General features: G+C 34.3%; 1 protein-coding gene across 18 annotated transcripts in view; it reads right to left on the bottom strand.

Moving 5' to 3' along the window:
- BAZ2B (bromodomain adjacent to zinc finger domain 2B) overlaps positions 1-23,597 on the bottom strand; it is a 384,859-nt gene that overhangs the window by 206,327 nt on the left and 154,935 nt on the right. For 17 of the 18 annotated variants that reach the window (XM_079923516.1, XM_079923517.1, XM_079923522.1 and 14 more), the window contains one exon: positions 232-274. The exons of the other annotated variant lie outside the window; for it this stretch is intronic. The gene's annotated coding sequence lies outside the window, so the exon portion shown is untranslated. The remainder of the gene's footprint in view (positions 1-231; positions 275-23,597) is intronic. 18 annotated transcript variants of the gene reach the window in all.

The following is a 23,597-nucleotide window of genomic DNA, read 5'->3' on the forward strand; positions in this document are numbered from 1 at the left end:
TTAGGCATATAATTTCAGTTATAAATTAAGTGTATTTTTCATTTAAAATGTTTTAAAATCATTTAAAGAAGTATTTAAATAAGTAGAGTGTGAGGTGTGAATCATTAAATGTAAACATTCATTTGGCTCTTGAAGAACAACAATCTAAAATCATAAATATTTTCTAACTTAATTCTCATTCTCAGAGAAAACAAAACATCCTTAAAAGCTTAATTATCATTTTAGTCTTACTGTGATCAATGTGGTCAATCTTGTGACATAACTGTTGAGAAATCTGCAATAAAAAAACAGAAATAGCATTCAGCTGAATCATACTTGAGTAAGTGATTTCAGAAACTAAAAAGTTTGTTTAGAATATTTGTCTTTCTTGATGCCATAAGTCATATTTAAATTAATCTAAAATTGTCAGGAAAAGTACAATTGGCATGACACAAATAAGCCTAAAACACCTGGAGTTTATTTATAGGTCATTATTTATTATAGTATGGTAAAATATGTTTTGTTATAATCAACAACACCCCAGGGTTAACGTAATATAACATATTAGTAAATAAACTATAGGTCATTTGGGTTAGTTTTATTTGTTTTCAAATATTTACCGAGAGGAGAATCACAGTGTCTTAAATATACTACAGAACAAAAGACAGCCAGGTATTGTTTACCTTTTTCTCTATGATTAGATTAGCAGTGTAGTCTATGGCCAGAACATGATCTACTTATTATCAATTAATAGGAGAAATTGCTTCATGCTATTCCTTATGAACAGTGTCAAAACTATTAAAGATTGAAAATATAATTGGAAAGGAACTATATACTATAAACCCAGGGAAAGTTATAAGTTAAACTATTTCCTAAGCTGTATATGGGTTAGAGTTCTTATTCCTGTCAAATCTAAGCTTTTAGAAATTTCTTAATTAACAAGGTATGATTTAATTTAAGGTGAACTTTAAAATGTTTAGTGTTAAAAATTAATACAATGTTAATGGTGTTTTAAGATTCATAATTAGCTTTCATGTGTTATTTCATCAGATCCTCATAACAATTCCTTCAAGAAGTGGGAAAGAGGTATTTCACATTATATACTCAGGAAAATAGATATTGGAGAGGATACATGACTTGTCCAAGCACACAGAACTGAGTTTTCCTTGGTTCCTTTTTTATCTCACACCTCCCATCCAATCTATCCTGCCAACCATTCTTCCTCATTCTATCCTTAATTCAAAACACTTATTACTGCTTTTTACCTCACTAGTTCAAGATATTGCTCTCCAATATTACTATTATAGTCTCCCTACTTCTATTCTTAACTTAGCAACAAATATATTAGCTCACAACACTCCCTTACTCAAAACTGTCCAAAGGCTTTTCCATCACGTAAGATAAAATCCATAATACCTACCATGGCCTATTAGTCCCTCTGTCACCTGGTCTCCTGACTACATCTCCTGTCACTCTCTCTCTACTATGTTCCAGTCACAGTGACCTTTTTGATACTCCCCAAACATACCAAACTTGTCCCTCTTCAGGGCCTTGACATTTGCTGATCTCTCAGCCTGCAGGAACTGTTCCCCATATCTTTGCAGGACTGGCTTTCTCATTTCTTTCAGGTCTGATAACAAATGCCACCTCCTCAGAGAAGCCTTCTCTTCTCACCAGAGACTGTTTTCAGCTGTAAGCTGCATGAGAGATCACTGGAGCACTAGTATAACAGCTGGAATCCAACAACTACTCAAGAAAGAGCTGCTGAATGAATGAGTGAACAATTACTTACTGATTCCCTACCACATCCAGCACTATGCCCAGAGGGATATATAAATAAAAATGCTTACAATTTCTATTTAAGGAAAATATGCATTAACAACTTTGTATACATTTTAAAAAGTCACTGTAGGGAGATTTTGGGAAGCTCAAGAAAAAAAAAAAGGCAAAGCGGGGTTGGTGTGAAAGTGGTTGTAGTGAGTTAACAGATGTGATACAATGAGGGTCTGGATAGTGCAGATGAGTACAGAGAGAATGGGAAACCCAAGATACATCTTACATGGAGAAACAAGAGGACTTCATGCTAAATTAAGTACAGGAACGAGGACAGCAGAGAAAGATTACCAGGGACACAATGAAAGAAACCTGTAGTGGTAGGGTGAAGTGACTTTTATTTTGGACAGTAAGTCAGTCCAGTGTTACCACAGGCTATTCAAATGGAGATGCTTCTCAACAACGGGTAGATATTGCGATTTAGAATAGTCCAAGGTTTAAAAATCAGTCATATAAAAAGTACAATTCAAGCCAAGAGAGTTTACCAAGGTAATGAATATAAAGAAAAAACAAGACTATCCAACAGAATTTGGGGGATACCTATAAATAAGGCTCATGGGAAGCAAGAGAGGTGACACTGTACGGTGTTTTGTTATGTTTTAAGTCCAAGAGATAGAGAAATGGAAAATACACTGAAGGCGAAAGAGGAAAGATTTCTAAGGAGGAGAACGTGTTAGCTTTAAATGATGCATGGAGGTATAAAAGAATATAAGACCGGAAACTTATTCTCTCCAAATTATCTGTTCCCACCGTATCAGATCAGATCAGAAAAAGCCTACATAGATGGAATGCATATTACTCTCTGTGTCCAAAGACCTGCCTTCAGTGAACTCCTTCCTAGCATTATGCTTTCAACTTCAATCAATACAAAAAAAAACAGGCTTGTGATGGTAAAGAGTCAATAAAAAGGCTTGTGAAAGAACCAAATATACTTTCTATAAAACTCTGTAATTTAAAAAGCTATTAAATATTTTTAAATACTTACATTCAAATAAAATAAGTAACTGAATAAAAAGATAAATGTTCCATTTTATTTTTTATTTTCTTGGACAAAAACAAGATAATTAAGACTAAATTTATAATTTAAAATGCATACTTGATTTAAAGCCCTAATCCTTAGAGTATAAAAACCTTGTAAAGGCATTCCTGGGCTTCCCTGGTGGCGCAGTGGTTGAGAATCCGTCTGCCAATGCAGGGGACATGGGTTCGATCCCTGGTCCGGGAAGATCCCACATGCTGTGGAGCAACTAGGCCCGTGAGCCACAATTACTGAGCCTGTGCTCTAGAGCCTGTGAGCCACAATTACTAAGCCTGCATACCGCAACTACTGAGGCCTGTGTGCCTAGAGCCTGTGCTCCACAATGAGAGAGGCCACCACAGTGAGAAGCCCACACACTGCAAGGAAGAGTAGCCCCCCGCTCGCTGCAACTAGAGAAGGCGCGCGCGCAGCAACGAAGACCCAACACAGCCAAAATAAATAAATAAATAAATAAAATTTATTTAAAAAAAAAAAAGGCATTCCTTCATCATGGTAGTAGCAATTTTTACACATAACTTACTGGATATTTGCAAATGCATGAGAAAAAAAAATACATGAAATTAAGACGACACTAGAGGTTAAAGTCAGACAAATCTTAGGGCTTCTCATAAAAATCCTGGGTGGCTTTTACAATGAAAAGGTAATTCTTTAAAATCATCTTGAAACTAGGAAATATATTCAAATTAGACATATAAAAAGTAATATTACATTTTATGAAAACATAATTCAACTAATGTATTGGTTATATACTTTTCCCCCACCAGACACCATCTTAGTAAATATGCACAGAGAAAATCTCAACTATATTTACCAGTTTACCAACCATATTTACTATGTTTCCAGTAATTAGCATGTAACTATCTCTATTTTTCTTCTTCCTCTGCCCCCAAATGGAAAAAGTCTTTCCTTATCTAATCAATTTTAGCATACTCAAGACTTCACCTTCACTTGACAACCTTACATAAGTTTCAATATATACAACGTAAGGATATTTATCCCTACCAAGCTTATTGAAAAGGTTCAAAGGAATAAATGAATAAAAAATTTACTGGCTTTTTCTCACTCTATTCAATCTGAACATGAAAATATATGCTAATTAACCCTAAAATTCATTTAAAGTAATAGTCACTAAAATATTTAATCATTAATTCATATACCAGTTTAATGTTTTCTCTGTGTTCTATGCTCATTTCAAGGTGTGGTTATATAATAAAAATTCTCTCTAAAATTTACATATGAAAAGTAATCTCATAAACCATATGCTACTGGTAGGCTATTTCAGTGTTGCAATCTTGGATTGTAGACATGGAAATTCTGTCTTTATCATTCACTTTTTAGAGAATCACAAGTATGCACAATTTGGCATACATTTTTAAGGTTAATAACAAACTTTATAAAAATCTAAACATGCTTCTACCATCATCTAGCTATTTCAAATCCTGTCTATTATTATTATTATTTTTATTACTTGGGGAAATTACTTGGTAGGAAAAAAATCACATGCTTCAATAAGCAATACTTTAGGGGGGAAGGATACTTGTAAATAATAGGAATCTATAAAACCGGAGAAACTGGTAAAAATGTGATCTACCACTAATGGAATACATATAAATATTCATGGGATGTGGGTCCCACAGATAAGGGAAGCCTGACTGTACTATGCTGCTTTATATAAGAGACTTGTGCATCTACTGATTTTGGTACCTGTGGCAGGTCCTAGAATCAATCCCCCACTGATATCAAGGGACAACTCTATTCTATACAGAGCCGTGCAATGGAACTTAATGCAATAATGGAAAAGTTTACTATCTGCACTGTCCGATACCCAGCCCATAGCCAAATGTGGCTACTGAGTACTTGTAATATGGTTAGTGTGATTAAGGAACTGACTTTTAGATATTAACTAATTTAAATTTAAGGATCCACATGTGGCTAGTGACTACCGTATTAGCGCAACTAGGCATTTCTGAAACTATACTAAGATCAAAGTGTAAATGATCCTCCTAAAATATTTGAAAATTTATTTTCTCTATTTTTTTTAGACATAGGGAAAAAACCGTCAACTGTGTTGGGCAGAATATGTTCCATTCAGGAACAGTGCTCCAAATTTGGAGGGAAATTATTTTATCTTCAAATAACTTTCAAGTTTATGTTGGGTGGAAAAGAAGGTTTACTTTATTGCAGAATTCTTAATGTACCATAGTGCTTATAAGAGGAAGTAGTCTTAGATTTTGGAGAACTGAGTTTTAAATCTCTTTAAATTTAAATCTAAATCAGCTGGGTAGAAGTGGTTTACTTCATTTATTCATGCACTGTTATGACTAAAACCTCAACAGAACTTAGCAAAAAAAGAAATTTATTTTATTAACAATTTTAATAGTTCTGATCTTGGGAACCTCTTTTTCCAACAATTATTTTCCCTTTCTTATTATGTTTTAAGAAAAAAACATGAGCAAGCTTTAACAACAAGACAAGAGTTTTATTTAACTAAGCACGTAATACGGTATGTATGAAAGAAGCCTGCCGTCTAGTCTAGAGTAGGCATATAAATAGAAGACTTTATATAACATTAATATAAGTTTTGTTAAGCAGTTTTGTCAAATTATAAAAGCACCAATCAATTTAGATACTTTATCTACAAGCAACAAAGCTCTAAAGTGATAGAAATCATTTCCTGACCCATACAAACAGTTGACTATGTTGGTGTCTGGCTAAAAGTTGTTTTTCTGATTTCATGGGGGGAAGACATCGAAGGAAAGAAAACAGGCAGCTTGAATGGATAGTTCCAATTCCACGCAGTATTTTGGTGCATAATACTCACTGAATGCTTTCTGTCCTCAGTTTCACCTGTAGGTCTAAGCAGGGTATTCAGTAAAATATTAGATGTGCATCTTCCCTTAATGTTCAGAGAAGCTGTGAAGGCCAGAGTTCCAATGATTCCTGCCACTGCACATTAATCCATGCAAATTAATCCAATCCCTACCAGATACCAAGGGACGACTGTAATTCAACACCTGCTGTTAGAAAATAACCAGAGCCCACTATCTAAACTAGAGATACCCAGGAGAAGTCTCCCAAGAGAAGCCTCCCAAGAGAAGTCTAGAAATAAAACAAATGATAGTCTCTCATTTTAAAACACCAAACTTTGTCATATCACAACCTAAAACAAAGTGAGCTTCCCCTTAAGAGAACTGCTTTAAGTATTAAAGAAAACCAAAAGCAGAAACAAAAAAGTTGTACATCTCTTTAAGTTCTTAAAGAGATGATTTACCACGATTCTAACTTTTTGCCACTCTTTCCAAACTACTACTCTCTTCAGCTAAACTACTTCATACTAAACTACTAAATACTACTTCTGGTAAAACCAAATATAAACAGATAGCATTTAAAAAAGCACTTCTTGGAGAAAACTCTAATTTGAAAAGATACATGCACCCCAATGCCCATAGCAGCACTATTTACAATAGCCAAGACGTGGAAGCAACCTAAATGTCCATCTATAGATGAATGGATAAAGAATATGTGGTACATATATACAACGGAATATTACTCACCCATAAAAAGAAATAAAATAGGGACTTCCCTGGTGGCACAGTGGTTAAGAATCTGCCTGCCAATGCAGGGGACACGGGCTTGAGCCCTGGTCCAGGAAGATCCCACATGCCGTGGAGCAACTAAGCCCATGCCCAACAAATACTGAGCCTGTGCTCTAGAGCCTACGAGCCACAATTACTCAGCCTATATGCCACAACTACTGAAACCTGCACACCTAGAGCCCGTGCTCTGCCACAAGAGAAGCCACTGCAATAAGAAGCCTGCGCACTGCAACGAAGAGCTGCCCCTGCTCGCTGCAACTAGAGAAAGCCTGTGCGCAGCAACAAAGACCCAACGCAGCCATAAATAAATAAATAAATTTATTTATTTTTTAAAAAAAGAATGAAATAATGCCATTTGCAGAAACATGGATGGACCTAGAGACTACCATACTAAGTGAAGTCAGACAAACATGATATCACTTATATATCTATATAAGTGGAATCTAAAAAAATGATACAAATGAACTTACTTGCAAAACAGAAATAGACCCATAGACATAGAAAACAAACTTATGGTTACCAAACAAGAAAGAGGGGAGAGGGATAAATTAGGAGCTTGGGATTAACAGATACACACTAGTATATGTAAAATAGATAAATAAGGTCCTACTGTATAACATAGGGAACTATACTCAATATCTTGTAATAACCTATAATGGAAAAGAATCTATATGTACACTTTGCTGTACACCAGAAACTATCACAACATTGTAAATCAACTATACTTCAATAAAAAATAAATATAAAATAAAACAGTACTTCTTGTATTATCAGTGATTTTACATTTCTTATAAAATTATATTTCCATAAATTACCAAAATATATCAATAATTTCACTATCCTTACTACAAAAAGCTGTCATTCCCTCAAAATATATCATATCCTTCACTTGCAACACTTGTCCTTACTGTTCTGTGTGATTGAAACTTCTCTAGAAGAGTTATAATTCCCACAGGTTAACATACAAAATTTTTAGACAACTAACATAAGCTTTACTACAATGAAGTTTAGCTAGAGCTCAGATGGCAACTTTATAATTTTGCTGATAATAAAAACCACGCAAACAAAGCACAACTGGCTATTAAACTTGGTGAATTGTTTTTTAATTTAAGTATATATAAAGCTGTGTGTTTTTCTAAAGTTTACCACCCTATTCTTCCATCACTAATTAGTACCTCTCAAAATCTTTACTCCCTCTTCATGGGTTTCTGCTTTAGAGCCATAAATGGGTATCCAGTAGAAGAAGAAAGTGGTAGCACTGTCAAGAGGTGTTGAAACACTCTTGAGGCTAATATATACACAATATCCAAAAATGAACTAATCACTTAGATGAAGTAATATAATGAAGGGCTTCATTTGAGAAAAATGATATGCTGTTTTGGCTGTATTTTTATTTCTCTAACTATAAGTTTTTTAGGGAATTCAACTCAAATTGTAGCAATAGAGAGGTAAAGCCTTTAGGAATTACTATTAACTAAACTAAAATACATTATTTGAATATAAATTTTGGGGAAATTTTAGTTTTTATCTAAATTAGAGTCCATCTCAGTCTTGTCAACAAATGCCAAACGAATAATTTGCCACTGATAAGACTGCCTTGTAAAAAACCCCCTTACTCAAACAGGCTAGCAATCAAGACAAACACAAAGCTCGTAGTTTTATAAAGCTTTCATGTACCATAGCTAAAAGACTTAAATGAAACTATTCCACTCCAAACCTTCAAAGATCCAATTCAGATTACGGCTATGAAGGCTTGGTGAAGCAATTAAGCAATCTAACAACATACAATCAAAAAATATATATTTCATTAGATATAACAAAGTTGCCATCACTAATAAATACTAGATTGCAGATAATACACATTTTACTCTTTTCTATTAAAAGAACTTTGTTATGAATATTTAGGGATATTAAGTAATCATTACTACTATTTTACTTTTCCTGAGAATTCTTAGAATGATTTCATCATAAAAAAGAAATCTGGTCTAATGCTTCCAACAGGGACTACATTACCCTGGTCCACTTTCAAAATTTTGGCATACATGCATAAGATACCTTAGGCAATCTCTTAGTACATCAGTTTGCCATGCCATAATTATCTACTTCACAAGGATGTTGTGAAGTTTTAGTTAATTATGCTTATAAAATTTTTTGAGGTATACAGATGAAAGAGAGGTGTAAGGCTCAGATCCAATTATTTGCTATGTACTTGATGAAAAAAAATGCCACTTAAAAGCATTTATTAGTAATAACATGGATGAGATGGAGAAGACTTGGGTAGGAATAAGTTTGGTGATGGCGATAGTGATAGTGTTAAGAAATCAAGAATTTGGTTTTGGCAAAGTACCCAAGTGAAAAGTTTCAGAAAAAAACATGACATGATTGCCTGTGACAATGCTGCTGGGAAAACACTTAACCTAAGGACTGAGAAATGACCATTGGATTTAGCTAGATAAACTTCACTGGTGCCCAGGACACGAATGTTGTCATCAGAGTGGTGTGGACAAAAGCACTGAATAGGATAAGTAAAGCAGAGAAAGTGCAATGAGGATGTAGAAGCAGCATATATGGAAAACTCTTCGAAAGGGTTTGCTATAAAAAACTGTAGAGAAACAGCACTGTAGCTTGAGGGGGATGTGGGACCTTGAAAGGTTTTTGTATTAAGATGGAGGAATACTACAGCATGTTTATATGCTGATGAGATGGATTTAGGGAAGGAAAAAATGCTGATGGGAAAATTACAAAAGCAAAATCAATGATTACTAAGCACTTAATAAATGTATAAATCTGTCCTTGCTGCTAGAAATGCAAAGATAATAAAGACATGAACTAATTTAATAATTCTATGGAAACTATATTAAAAATGATAGGGGAAAATACCACATATAATTAAATTAAAAATCCTTTAGAAACATTATTTTGTAATAGAGGCTGCCATGTTAAAAATATGAAAGCAATGTTGACATATTTTATGATGTGACAGCAATGTCCTTCTAAGCTATACACATGCAGCTGCACAGTATAAAAATAATGCCATACACAGCTCTTATTTGATTATGCACAGTGGGGCTTAAATAGGATTAATGTTAGACAAAAAGTACAGCCAGCAATTTCAGAAAACATCTCCACCATATTTTCCCTTTTCCCTCCTCTGTACTGACTGACCTATTTCCACTTTTGGATTTCCAGCACCATCCTATTCTATAACTTATCACCCTATTCAAAACAGAAAGCAATTCATATTATCAATCATTATATTGATATTATCAATCATTTTATACAATTATCAATCATTTATACAAATGTTTATCAATCATTTATACAAATGTTTATCATTTCCAAAGTTCCATTCTTTTTGCTTATTACTTCCTACCATTTTCCCCTGCCTCCTTAAAAAAGTTAAAACTTAGATAGTTATAAGGAATTTGAAAGTTATAAAGACAGTTACTAATTACATATTAGGGTAAATTAATCTAGATAAGTTTCTCAAACACATTTGCATTTCAGGCTTTTTTCCCCTCTAATTATAACATCCTTTATCTCTGTATATTTTTATACCCTGTCTTGTTCTAAAATATGAGGTAATAAACTAAGATGAGGTAAGCTACTAATAAGGTACATAATATTCATAATAAAAATAAGAACCTGAGAGTGAAAAAAATAAGATCAGGCCAAGAGCTTAGTTTCAAAACTGCATGCCATAAGGCCCTGTACTCTATGTTGCTGAAGGATGAAATATATGCCTTTGAGTTTCCTGTTAACCAATGCAAAGAAGAAATGATTGTCATATGCAGCTTTTGCTTGTATATATTATTCACAGTACTCATAAAGTGAAAAGAAATAATTTTCTTAAAGAAAGCACAGCTCTTTTTGTTACTGTGACCTGAGGAAAGTCGTTGTATTGAGTGGTCAAAAATATTCCAGCAATAAACAAAATAATGAGTTTTTTGTGTGTTTTTTTGTTTGTTTGTTTGTTTTGGCCATGCCACATGGCTTGTGGGATCCTAGTTCCCCAACCAGGCATTGAACCCAGGCCACCAGCAGTGAGAGCACGGAGTCCTAACCACTGGATCACCAGGGAATTCCCAAATAATGAGTTTTGAAGAACTATTTCTTTAACTTCCCTCAGAGATTGGCCATTGCCATCATACTAGAGAGCATTTTAGCAGCTAAAACAGCATATGGTTCAAGTATGTCACACATAAGTTTAATTCAAGGATAAGATATGGACAATGCAGAGCAGTATTCTACATGTTTCAGGGATTCTTCTGCCAAATATTAAAATTTCAGAAATCACAATGAATTTTTTAGATTGAGATACAATTCACATAAAATAAAATTCACCATTTTAAAGTGTACATTTCAGTGGTTTTAGTATATTCATAATGTTGTGCAACCATCACCACTATTTAATTCCAGAACATTTTCATCAACCCCAAAAGAAACACCATACCAATTAAGTAGTCATTACCTATTCTCCCCTTCACTCTCTCTTCCAGCCCCTGGCAACCACTGATCTACTTTCTGTCTCTATGAATTTGCCTATTCTGGACATCTCATATAAATGGAATCATATAATACGTGAACTTTTGTGTGTGGCTTCTTTCACTTAGCATGTTTTCAAAGCTCATCCATATTGTAGCTTATATCAGTGCTTCACTCTCTTTTATGGCTGAATAATATCCAATTATATGCACATTTTACTTACCCAGTCGTCAGCTGATAGACATTTTGGTTGTTTCCACTTTCTGGCTATTATGAATAACACTATGAACATTCATGTACAGGTTTTTGTGTGGACATAAATTTTCAGTTCTCTTAGATATATACCTAGAATGGAAGTTGGGTCATACGGTAGCTCTATGTTTAACTTACTGAATAATTGCAAAACTGTTTTCCAAAGCGGCTGTACCATTTTACATTCCCACAAACAGTATATGAGACTGCCATATACTCCATCCTCGCCAGCACTTATTTGTCAGTTTTTGTCTTTTTATATTTCTTAGTAGATATGAAGTATTATCTCATTGTGGTTTTGATTTGCATTTCCTGATATCTAATGATGTTGAGTCCCTTTTCATGTGCTTATTGCCATTTCTATAACTTCTTTAGAGAAATATTCAAATCCTTTGCCCAGTCTTTAATTGGGTTATCGTTTTTGTTGTGGCGTTCACACTGTGAACACTGTTGTGTTCAAAATGAATTTTTAAAATTGTCATCTATTACCAGTTTCTAAATTAAGAGTGACAAACGTAAAAGATTATAATTTGTGGGGCTTCCCTGGTAGCGCAGTGGTTGAGAGTCCGCCTGCCGTTGCAGGGGACACGGGTTCGTGCCCTGGTCCGGGAAGATCGCACATGCCGCAGGGTGGCTGGGCCCGTGAGCCATGGCCGCTGGGCCTGCGCGTCCAGAGCCTGTGCTCCGCAGCAGGAGAGGCCACGGCGGTAAGAGCCCCACGGACCGCAAAAAAAAAAAAAAAAAAAAAGATTATAATTTGTGAAAATGAAGATGGCAGATCAAAACTACTTTGAGACAGAATACACATCTCGATATCATAAGGATCTATTGTATAATATTAATGTCAACACTAAATCCTTGCACTGCTTGCGAATTCTCTTCCTCTTCACCATCAAATATACCACCTAGTTAATGAACAGTTGATATCCATAAGGAGGCATATTGTTTTAACATTCAACAAAAACTGGCAATTGTCAAATAATCAGAAAAAAGGGGAGATATTAAAACAGCTTGCAGGAGTTCAAAAAAAACTTAACAAGATAAATGGATTACTGTCTGAAAAAGTAACAGCACATAATACTGGCATGCTCATTGAGTTCTTATGCAGACTGAAAAGCTTTAAAAAAATTAAAAGCTCTCTTATTTGGGGCTTTAAAAGCAATGCTGGCTTGATTTTTTTCAACAACGTCCAAGAATATGCCAGTGCCTGTATTACTCTAGTTTGAACAGGTAATGTTTTTCTTTAAAGTTCTAGGTTAGAAAAAAAGTACCTTACTGATCATCAAACTAGTTAACCAGATTCAAACAGCAGTTGGAATTCATGGTAAAAAGGATGGTGAAAAGAACACTTCTGAGTTTCCTGATTGTGATTATTAGGAGATGGAATTTGAAACAAAGATAATACTGAATTTGCTGGGAGTAGAGGACAAGATCATGAAAAGCTACTAAGCTAAAGTACTTGAATATCTAAGTTTTATTAGACATAATTTTAATTCACTTCTATCATACTAAGTTTTATTATGCTACTTACTCTTTTTTTCCTTATATTAGAGTTTCCATGACCTAACCCCTCACATTACTTGGCATGCTCTCTGCTCTACCTAGTGATGTGCAGGCAGCATTTATCAAGTAACAATGAATATACATCATCATAACATCATAACAAATATGTCTTGCCTTATATCTCTAACATATATTTGTGATATTATCAGTGATACATAATCATTACATATTAATAACACCCAGCTTTGTTCTCAAAACAAGTTAAAAAGATGGTTTAAGTGAAAAATAGATTCTTGGTCTTAAAACTGCTAGTGAATTAAACAAGCATAAAGGTTGTAATATTTCAAAGAGAATATCTGCCTTTAGTTTCTAAAACAATTGTGAAGTGAGCTATTCAAGATGAAACAATGACTGTTTTTGGAGCAATCCAAAGAATAACCACATACTACAAAATGTGCACACTGTGTTCTTCCTTTTCCTATCATATACTTAAACAAAAAAGAAGCTTCAATAAAAATATAAAACAGGGACTTCCCTGGTGGTCCAGTGGTAAAGAATCCACCTTCCAATGCAGGGGATGCGGGTTTGATCCCTGGTTGGGGAACTAAGATCCCACATGCCGCAGGGCAAACCCTGCGCCGCCACAACTGCTGAACCCGGGTGCCTCAACTAGAGAGCCTGTATGCTGCAAACTACAGAGCCCATGCACTCTGGAGTCCATGTGTCACAACTAGAGAGAGAAAACTCACATGCCACAACTAGAAAGGAGCCTGCATGCCGCAACAAAAGATCTCACCTGCCTCAGTGAAGATCCCATGTGCCACAACTAAGACACGATGCATCCAAAAAATAAATTAAATTTTTTAAAAAAGAAATGAGAGCAGTCTTGCAGGACAGAGACCTCAATCTATGGAATCTGTACTAACTCTGAATAGTTTGTGTACGGATTGAATTAAATTCTTGGAGACCCAGTTGGTGTTGAAGAATTGGAGAATTCATTGCTCGTTTTTGGGAAAAAAACCCAGTAATACTCAATACTTATTTTTGGAGAAATGAATGAGTGAAAAGTAAATACAAAAGAAGTAAATCACACTTATTTATTAAAATGTATAGTCATTCTTGTGTCACTTTTTAGAGTTTGCTTTTCCTTTTTCCTATTCTTTTGTATTCAATTTTTGTATATAGATAATGTTTGCTTTTATCTTTAATAATTATTTTAGCATAAGCACTCTCCTTTAAACTGAATATTACTTTCAAGTTCACCAAAACTTAAACCAAAGCATATTATCAAAATCAAAAACAAAAATCTGATTCTCCTTTATGAAAGAGGATCTAGCATGGATTTATATACTTGTCTCTTATATTATTTACCATAAGCAATGTAAGAATAGTGTTTAAAAGATTTTCTTTTCCAGAGATTAGCAGAGTACTAAGGATATGAAGCGTACTTACTAACTAGCTGGAAGAGAAAAGGAAATATTGTAAGAGAAAAAAAGTTAGAAAAAACTCTGGAAATTGGGAGAGAAGAAGGGAAAGATAGAAAATTGAAAAAAAAAAAAAGTACAGGATGGGACAGGGGAATAAGGGGTAGACTGAATTTGCCCAAAGAATATTTTAAGTGATCCTCAAGAAAATAATTTCATATTAAAAAAAACCATGAAATGTTAACACGACTACACAGAGGTAAGACATGAAAGGAAAACTTGATGCAAGAAGTCTGGTAATAAGAGACCCTGAGTTGCTAAAACGATCTTGAAAAAGAACAAAGTCAGCGGGCTCCACTTTTTGCTTTCAAAACTTACTACAAATCTACACCAATCAAAGCAGTGTGCTAATGCTTTACTGCTGTATATTTAGATCAATGAAATGGAATTGAAAATCAAGAAATAAACCTTTACTTTTATGGTCAATTGATATCTGACATCAGTGCCAAAACAATTCAATGAGGAAAGAATGTCTTTTCAACAAAATGTGCTGGGACAACTGGATAACCATAATGCAAAAGAACAAAGTTGAATCCCCTACGTCACACCATACATAAAGATTAACTCAAAATGGATCAATGAACCAAATGTAAGAGCTACAATTATAAAACTCTTTAAAGAAAATATAGATGTAAATCTTTTCTACCTTGGATTAGGCAATAATTTCTTATACCTGACATTAAAAGTAAAAGCAATCAGTCAAAAGCACAAGTAATCAAAGGAAAGATAGATAAATTGAATTTTATCTAAATGAAAAATTTTGTGCTTCAAAGGACACTATGAAGAAAGTGAAAAGACACCAATGTAATGTGGGAAAATATTTGGAAATCATATCTCTAATGAGGGAATTATATCCAAAATATATATTAAAAACTCTTAAAACTCAATAATTAAAAACAAATGACACAATTTAAAAATGGGGAAAGGATTTGTATAGACATTTATTCAAAGAAGATATAAAAATTACCAATGAGCACAAGAAAAGATGCTCAATATCATTAGCCATCAGGGAAATGCAAAGCAAAACCATAATGAGATACCATTTCACACCCACTAGAATGGCTAAAATGAAAAATACAAAATATAGCAAGTGTTGGTGAAGATGTGAAAAAACTGTAAACTTTAAATATTGCCAGTGGGATTGCAAAATGTTGCAGCCACCTTGGAAAATATTTGGCAGTTCCTCAGTAAGTTAAACATAAATTACCATGTCACCCAGCAATTCTATTGCCAGGTATATACCCAAGAGAACTGAAAACATATGTCCATACAAAAATCTATATGTACGTAGATTTTATATATGAGTGTTCATAGCAGCATTATTCCTAATTATTCAATATTTAAAATTATTCAAAACTCCATCACTAATAAATGGATAACAAAATATGGTATATCTCTACAATGAAAGATTATTTGGTAATAAAGTGGAAGGAAGGCAGTGATACATGCTACAACATAGGTAAACCTAGAAAACATTATATTACATGAAGAAAACTAGTCACAAAGACCATGTATTATAAGGTTCCATTTATATGTCCAGAATAGGGAAACCTATAGAGATAAAAAGTAAATTATTGGTTATTAAGGCCTGGGAGAGTGGAAAACAGGGAGTGATTTCTGGTTTATATGAGATTTCTTCATGGGATGATAAAAATGTTCTAAGAGAGTTCCCTGGCCATCCAGTGGTTAGGACATGGTGGTTTCACTGCCATGGCCCAGGTACAGTCCTTGGGCAGGGAACTAAGATCCTGCAAGCCACATGGCACAGTAAGTAAATAAATGTTATTAATTAATTTAAATTACTTAGTGGTGATGGGTATACAACTCTGTGAATATATGAAAAACCATTGAATTGTATGTGTATTTAAAAGGGAGAATTTTGGGGATGTGAGTTATATCTCAATAAACCTTTTTTTTTTTTAAAGTTAAGAGACACATAGGAGACATTAAGAGGCTCAGACATAACTAATAGGAGGGCCATAGGAAAGAAATGAAGGAAATGATAAAGAACTGGTATTTGAAGAGTTAACAGCTAAGTGATTGTTAGAATTGAGGAAAGGATAAGTATCTAGATTGAAAGTATATTTTGTGTCTCAAAAAGGTTAAATAAAAATACATCCATATCTAGACACCACAAGATGAAACTCCAAAGCATTGGGATAAACAGGAAATCATAAGAGATGTCAAAGGGAAAAAGACAGATGACCTCATAAGGAATAAGGACATACTATTCTTCAGCAACAACAGAAACCAAAACACAATAAAGTAATAGCTTCAAAGTTAGAAGTTTTATATAAAATACAGTTATCTGTTCCTTAATGACTAGTTTGTTTATTTTTTTCTTATTTTATGGGAGGGTAATTGTAATTGTTGACAGTGTTTCTTTCTTGATTCTTCATTTACTCCGGTCTTTAAAAATCCTGAAACAATTTTGCTACTTCATTTTTCTAGGAAATTATACATTTTATATAAGACGTCAACTTATTGAGATAAAGTTATTTGTTTGTTATTTTTTGGGTGCACAAAATTTTAGGATTTTTATGTCTTGATAAGTCTTGATGAAAGCAATCCTTTATCATTAATTTCTGTCAGCCCTGATAATATTCCTTGCTTTAATATCTAATTTGCTTTAAATTAATATGATCAATCTAGTTTTCTTTTAATTAGCATTTGTAGAGTATATATTTTATAGCACTTTACTTTTAATCTACCTAGGTCTTTATATTTAAAATGAGTTTCTCTTCAACAGCATATAGTTGGGCCTTAGACTTTTAGCCAATCTGACAATCTCTTGTTCTTATTGAAGTATTTAGATCATTTACATTTATTATAATTATTGATAAGACTGGATTTAAATCCACCCTTTTGCTACCTGTTTTCTATTAGTCCTATGTTTTTATGTTCCTTTTCCCTCTTTTCCTGCTTTCTTTTGGATTAAGTATATATCATTTATTATGAAAATGAGGAAAGACAAAGAGGAAAAGGCTCCTTTTATGAATCTAGTTTAATTTTGAAAGTAAAACCAAACAAATTTTAATTGCAAAATTCTAAATAAACTAGTAAATCAAATCAAGCAAAATATTAAAATACTATTAACAAATCATGATTAAGTAGGTTTCATTCAGAGAATGCAATGATGAGTCTGTTTTTGAAAAGCTATTAATCATGGTCACAATATTAATTAATTCAAAAGAGAAAATTATAATATCTTCTCAAAAATGAGAAATAAAAAGTATTCAAGAAAATTTAACTCTAAACTGTGATTAAAAATTCTTATCCAACTTAGTGGAACAGCAGAGAATTTCTTTAAGAGGACAACATATTAATAGTCAAAAACAATAGTTAAAATAAAGAAGCATTCCCAATATGTTAAAAAAAAAAAAAAAGGTAAATGTTTGTTGTTACCACTTCTGCTTAATATTATAATTCCTACTCAATGAAATAAGTTAAGTCTATGGGATTTCTGGCTCGCAGCCAAGGTGAAGTCCCAGTCAACAACTAGCATCTACCACAAGATGCCAGCGAAGGTATCTCCAGATAATTCCAGCCCACAGCAGTCAAGCCACCCCAGACTTCCAGTCATTCCATCTGAGGCATGTGGAACAGAAACAAGGCAACTTTGCTATAAGCTTTCTGAACTCTGAACACACAGAAACCAGGATATATAATAAAATAACTGTTGTTGATTAAAGCAACTAAGTTTTGCGTTCTCACTGGAACAATGAAACAACAGCGAAATTTTTTTTAAAAGCATAATCATAAAATAAAAAGCTAACTTTGAAAATTAACAATTTTTAAGTTGCTATACAACAAAGGCACTTAAATCAAAGTGAAAAGACAAGGCACTGAATGAGAGAAGACATATCTAATGCATTTAGGATATATGTAGAGTAAGAAATACACCTAATTTTGAAAAATAGGCCAAGAATATGAATAGGCAATTCACAAAAGAAGAAACTTTGACTAGTAAACACATGAAAGCTCCTCAACCAGAAATATCAGAGAATTTAAAATAACAATCAGCTATCATTTAATAATCAGTCAGACTGGTAAAAAATTTAAGTCTGAATATCAAATTCATTCAGTATCAAAAGAAATGGAAAATTGCATGCATTTTTGTCACAGCGACTTCTCCTGAATGATGATGTTTAGAAAAGCCAGGGGCCTACTGCCAAGACAGCAGTAGGCATTGGGGGATTGAGCCACTTGGGAACACTGAAGAGGACACCCTGAGGGATGGGAGAGTGGTCCACTGGCAGCCATGAGGTCAGAGCTGTGCCAAAACACAGCACAGACTGGTCTGTGGAATATTAATTGTACAACCATCAGAGAGAGAGCAATTTGTCAACAGCTAATCATTTCAAGGTGCAAGTCTAGTTCTAGATAGATATGCTTCAGTACTCACACAGCTATGCCTAAGAAGACAAATAGAAGAATGTTCCTTGTGGCATTTATAGTAAAAAATTATAAGCATTCTACCTATCCATTATTAGGAGAAGAGAAATTAATTGTATTATAGTCATACAATGAAGTATGATTCGGCAATTATGATGAATGACTTACAGTACATGAATAAAAATGGACAAATATTTAAAAAAAAAACTATTGAAAAACACAAGTTGAAAAATGATATATACAGTATAATGCTACATAAGGTGTTAAAACATGCCAAACAATGCTGCATACCATATACATGTGTGGTAAAAAATGGTACAAACACTTTCATAGGAATGATCAACATAAATCTCTCTTCTGTGGAGAGAGGGAAGAGAAAGAATGGGATTGGGTTATCCATTATACGAGGTTTCAAATGTATCTGTTGTTATTCATTTAAAATAATAAGTTGAAGCATATGTGGCAAAAGGTTAACTTTTATTAAAACAAGATAATAGGTACAGTACATGCATTTTCATTGTATTATTTTATAGTGTGTATGTTTGCAATGTTTAAAAATTTTTTAAGTTTTAAAAAATATTGCAAGGACTGTTGCTGGGAATTTAAATTGATACAGCCACTATGGAGAACAGTATGGAAGTGCCTTAAAAAACTAAAAATAGAACTAACATACGACCCAGCAATCCCACTACTGGTCATATACCCTGAGAAAACCATAATTCAAAAAGAGTCATGTACCACAATGTTCACTGCAGCTCTATTTACAATAGCCAGGATATGGAAGCAACCTAAGTGTCCATCGACAGATGAATGGATAAAGAAGATGTGGCTCATATATACAATGGAATATTACTCAGCCATAAAAAGAAACGTAATTGAGTTATTTGTAGTGAGGTGGATGGACCTAGAGTCTGTCATACAGAGTGAAGTAAGTCAGAAAGAGTAAAACAAATATCGTATGCTAACACATATATATGGAATCTAAAAAAAAAAAAAAAGTTTCTGAAGAATCCAGGAGCAGGACAGGAATAAAGACGCAGACATAGAGAATGGACTTGAGGACACGAGGAAGGGGAAGGGGAAGATGGGACAAAGTGAGAGAGTGGCATGGACATATATACACTACCAAATGTAAAACAGATAGCTAGTGGGAAGCAATCACATAGCACAGGGAGATCAGCTCGATGCTTTGTGACCACCTAGAGGGGTAGGGTAGGGAGGGTGGGAGGGAGAGGCAAGAGGGAGGAGATATGGGGATATATGTATATCTGATTCACTTTGTTATAAAGCAGAAACTAACAAACCATTGTAAAGCAATTATACTCCAATAAAGATGTTAAAAAATTATTTTAAAAACAAACAAACAAAAACATTGCAAGGGAAGGTAGAGGGGTTGAGGGCTTGAGAAAAGTGAAAAAGATTTAGAGTCTTGATTGTGGAGAATGTACTATAAGTTCAGTTTATTAGAAATGAGTGATAGAATTGCCAGTATAATACAGTAACTGGACAGCAGGAAGCAATATATAGAAAGATTCAAAACAGGGTCTTTTTAGATAGATGTTTCCTTAATACATTTAATAATGTCTATTTACAAAACATTTTACTTGAATTTCTCTGCCCTAGAAAACAGATAACTGTATAATAATCAAAGACAAATCTCTGAAACTATAATATAAATTTATACAAATATATTTTGTTTCTATCAGCAACTTTTAAGTTACGTCTATTCTAGAAGACATATCTCTTTTCAAGGATACAGTAATTGAAGTGCTGTGAATTCTGAATACCAATATTTGAGTGGAAAATGCTTTGCTTTTATTAACTAACTGACACAATGTAAAGGAGATCTATGAAAACCCCTCTTAGGTCTTCCAAATTCTAAACTTCAAAATTACTGTATACCCGGGCTTCCCTGGTGGTGCAGTGGTTGAGAGTCCGCCTGCCGATGCAGGGGACACGGGTTCATGCCCCGGTCGGGGAAGATCCCACATGCCACGGAGTGGCTGGGCCCGTGAGCCACAGCTGCTGAGCCTGCGCGTCCGGAGCCTGTGCTCCGCAACGGGAGAGGCCACAACAGTGAGAGGCCCGCGTACTGCAAAAAATAATAATTATTATTATTATGGTCTTGTTTTTTGTATCCATTCAGCCAGTCTATGTCTTTTGGTTGGAGCATTTAATCCACTTACATTTAAGGTAGTTATCGACATGTATGTTCTTATTCCCATTTTCTTAATTGTTTTGGCTTTGTTACTGTTGGTCTTTTCCTTCTCTTGTGTTTCCTGCCTAGAGAAGTTCCTTTAGCATTTGTTGTAAAGCTGGTTTGGTGGTGCTGAATTCTCTTAACTTTTGCTTGTCTGTAAAGGTTTCAATTTCTCTGTCGAATCTGAATGAGATCCTTGCTGGGTAGAGTAATCTTGGTTGTAGTTTTTGCCCTTTCTTCTCTTTAAATATGTCCTGCCACTCCCTTCTGGCTTGCAGAGCTTCTGCTGAAAGATCAGCTGTTAACCTCATAGGGATTCCCTTGTATGTTATTTGTTGTTTTTCTCTTGCTGCTTTTAATATTTTTTTGTCATATATAATTTTTGATAGTTTGATTAATATGTGTCTTGGCGTGTTTCTCCTTGGATTTGTCCTGTATGGGACTCTGCGCTTCCTGGACTTGATTGACTATTTCCTTTCCCATATTAGGGAAATTTTCAACTATAATCTCTTCAAATATTTTCTCAGTCCCTTTCTTTTTCTCTTCTTCTTCTGGGACCCCTATAATTCAAATGTGGGTGTGTTTAATGTTGTCCCAGACGTCTCTGAGACTGTCCTCAGTTCTTTTCATTCTTTTTTCTTTATTCTGCTCTGCGGTAGTTATTTCCACTATTTTATCTTCCAGGTCACTTATCTGTTCTTCTGCCTCAATTATTCTGCTATTGATTCCTTCTAGAGAACTTTTAGTTTCATTTATTGTGTTGTTCATCATTGCTTCTTTGCTCTTTAGTTCTTGTAGGTCCTTGTTAAATGTTTCTTGTATTTTCTCCATTCTATTTCCAAGATTTTGGATCATCTTTTCTATCATTACTCTGAATTCTTTTTCAGGTAGACTGCCTATTTCCTCTTCATTTGTTTGGTCTGTTGGGTTTTTACCTTGCTCCTACATCTGTGTGTTTCTCTGTCTTCTCATGTTGCTTAACATACTGTCTTTGGAGTCTCCTTTTCACAGGCTGCAGGTTCGTAGTTCCCATTGTTTTTGGTGTCTGCCCCAAGTGTCTAAGGTTGGTTCAGTGGGTTGTGTAGGCTTCCTGGTTGAGGGGACTGGTGCCTCTGTTCTGGTGGATGAGGCTGGATCTTGTCTTTCTGGTGGGCAGGACTGTGTCCAGTGGTGTGTCACAGTCACAGACTGTGTCTGTGAGCTTAGTATGATTTTAGACAGCCTCTCTGCTAATGGGTGGGGTTGTGTTCCTGTCTTGCTAGTTGTTTGACATATAATGTCCAGCACTGTAGCTTGGTGGTCCTTGAGTGGAGCTGAGTCTTCACGTTGAGATGGAGATCTCTGGGAGAGCTTTCACCGTTTGGTATTACATGGCGCTGGGAGGTCTCTGCTGGACCAATGTCCTGAACTTGTCTCCCACGTCAGAGGCACAGGCCTGACACCCAGTCAGAACACCAAGACCCTGTCAGCCACACACCATGTGTTCTTTAAGAGCACTCTTAAGTAACAACCTGATTGTGTGTGGTACAACTAGAGTAAAAGGGCTAAGCAAAAAGAAAGTTCAATGAGTTAACTGCAGTGAACTGAACATAAAGGTGGTCAGTGCCAGTGCAAGTATTCTGTGGTATTCTGGTCTGGAATGTGCAACCTAAATCTAACCATGCAAAGATATCAGACAACCCCAAATTAGGAGCACTCAATTGAAAAGAAAGTGACGGGGGATATTTTCTTCAAACATGTCAATGTTAAAGATGATAAAGAAAAGCTGTAGAGAAGTTATAGCTTAAAGGAAACCAAAGAGAAATAACAATCAATTGCACAACTTCATCCTAGAATGGATTCCGTATTGAATGGAGGATAAATGCAAAGGATAATATTCCTTCTATTAAAGAGAAATGTGCACAGGAGGTTATAACTTTACCCTTATTCTTAAGTATTAAACACTGAAGCATTAGGGGTAAAGGGCCACTACTCTCAAATGGTACAGAACAACAGCAAAAGTAGGTGAATTTGGAAAAAGGGATCAAGGCTACATTGGGTGTTCTCCAGGATTTTTTTTCTTGCAACTTTTCTGCAGTTTGAAATTATACACAAAGAGTTAAAAATTGTGCTTAATTAGGTACAAGCTACAAATGGAATTCTAATTCACAACACTAAAGAATACAGGGAATTATTAACATATAGCTCTTACAAAAATAATTTTTTAAAAATACATGTAATTTCAAAGCACTATCAATTTATCATACCTAATTGTGAATGATGTCAGATCTGTGCCTTTCATGAAACTCGGCAAATATAATGGGGTCATTTGCATCAGGACATTCTGCATCTTGGTCAGTAATTTTAAGATTCATTACTTGTGGGAAATTACCTTGAGCTATGTTTGTTTATAATGTTATAAATGTTGAAAAAACATTTTTTGCATCGCTGAATTCAGTTCTTGCTGACTAACACTTCATGGATCAAAATGAATCGGTTTTCTGTTGACTCAGCCAATGTGGTAATTGACAACTATAATTCAATAACAGCAGAACAAATAAAATGTCAACTTGTGTGTCTGATCCTTATGAGACTCCATAAGTGCTTTATTTTTATCCTATCTATTTAAAATTATTTTATCTTACTTTTGGTTCATTTTCTTGTTTCCTGCTTCTTTGTTTTAATTTTTCAGTACCCTTTTTGTTTTTTCTTTTATTATTTTTTAATCTTACTTTTCCTTTCAATTGTAAGTTTTATCTTATTTATTATTATTCATTTAGTCTCAGTTTATAATGATGAGAAGGAAGTATGGTAATATGATTGACACAAAAGATGAACATAAGAGCAAAATA

This window comes from Stenella coeruleoalba (genome assembly GCF_951394435.1).
Source record: "Stenella coeruleoalba genome assembly, chromosome: 6".
Lineage (NCBI taxonomy): Eukaryota > Metazoa > Chordata > Mammalia > Artiodactyla > Delphinidae > Stenella > Stenella coeruleoalba.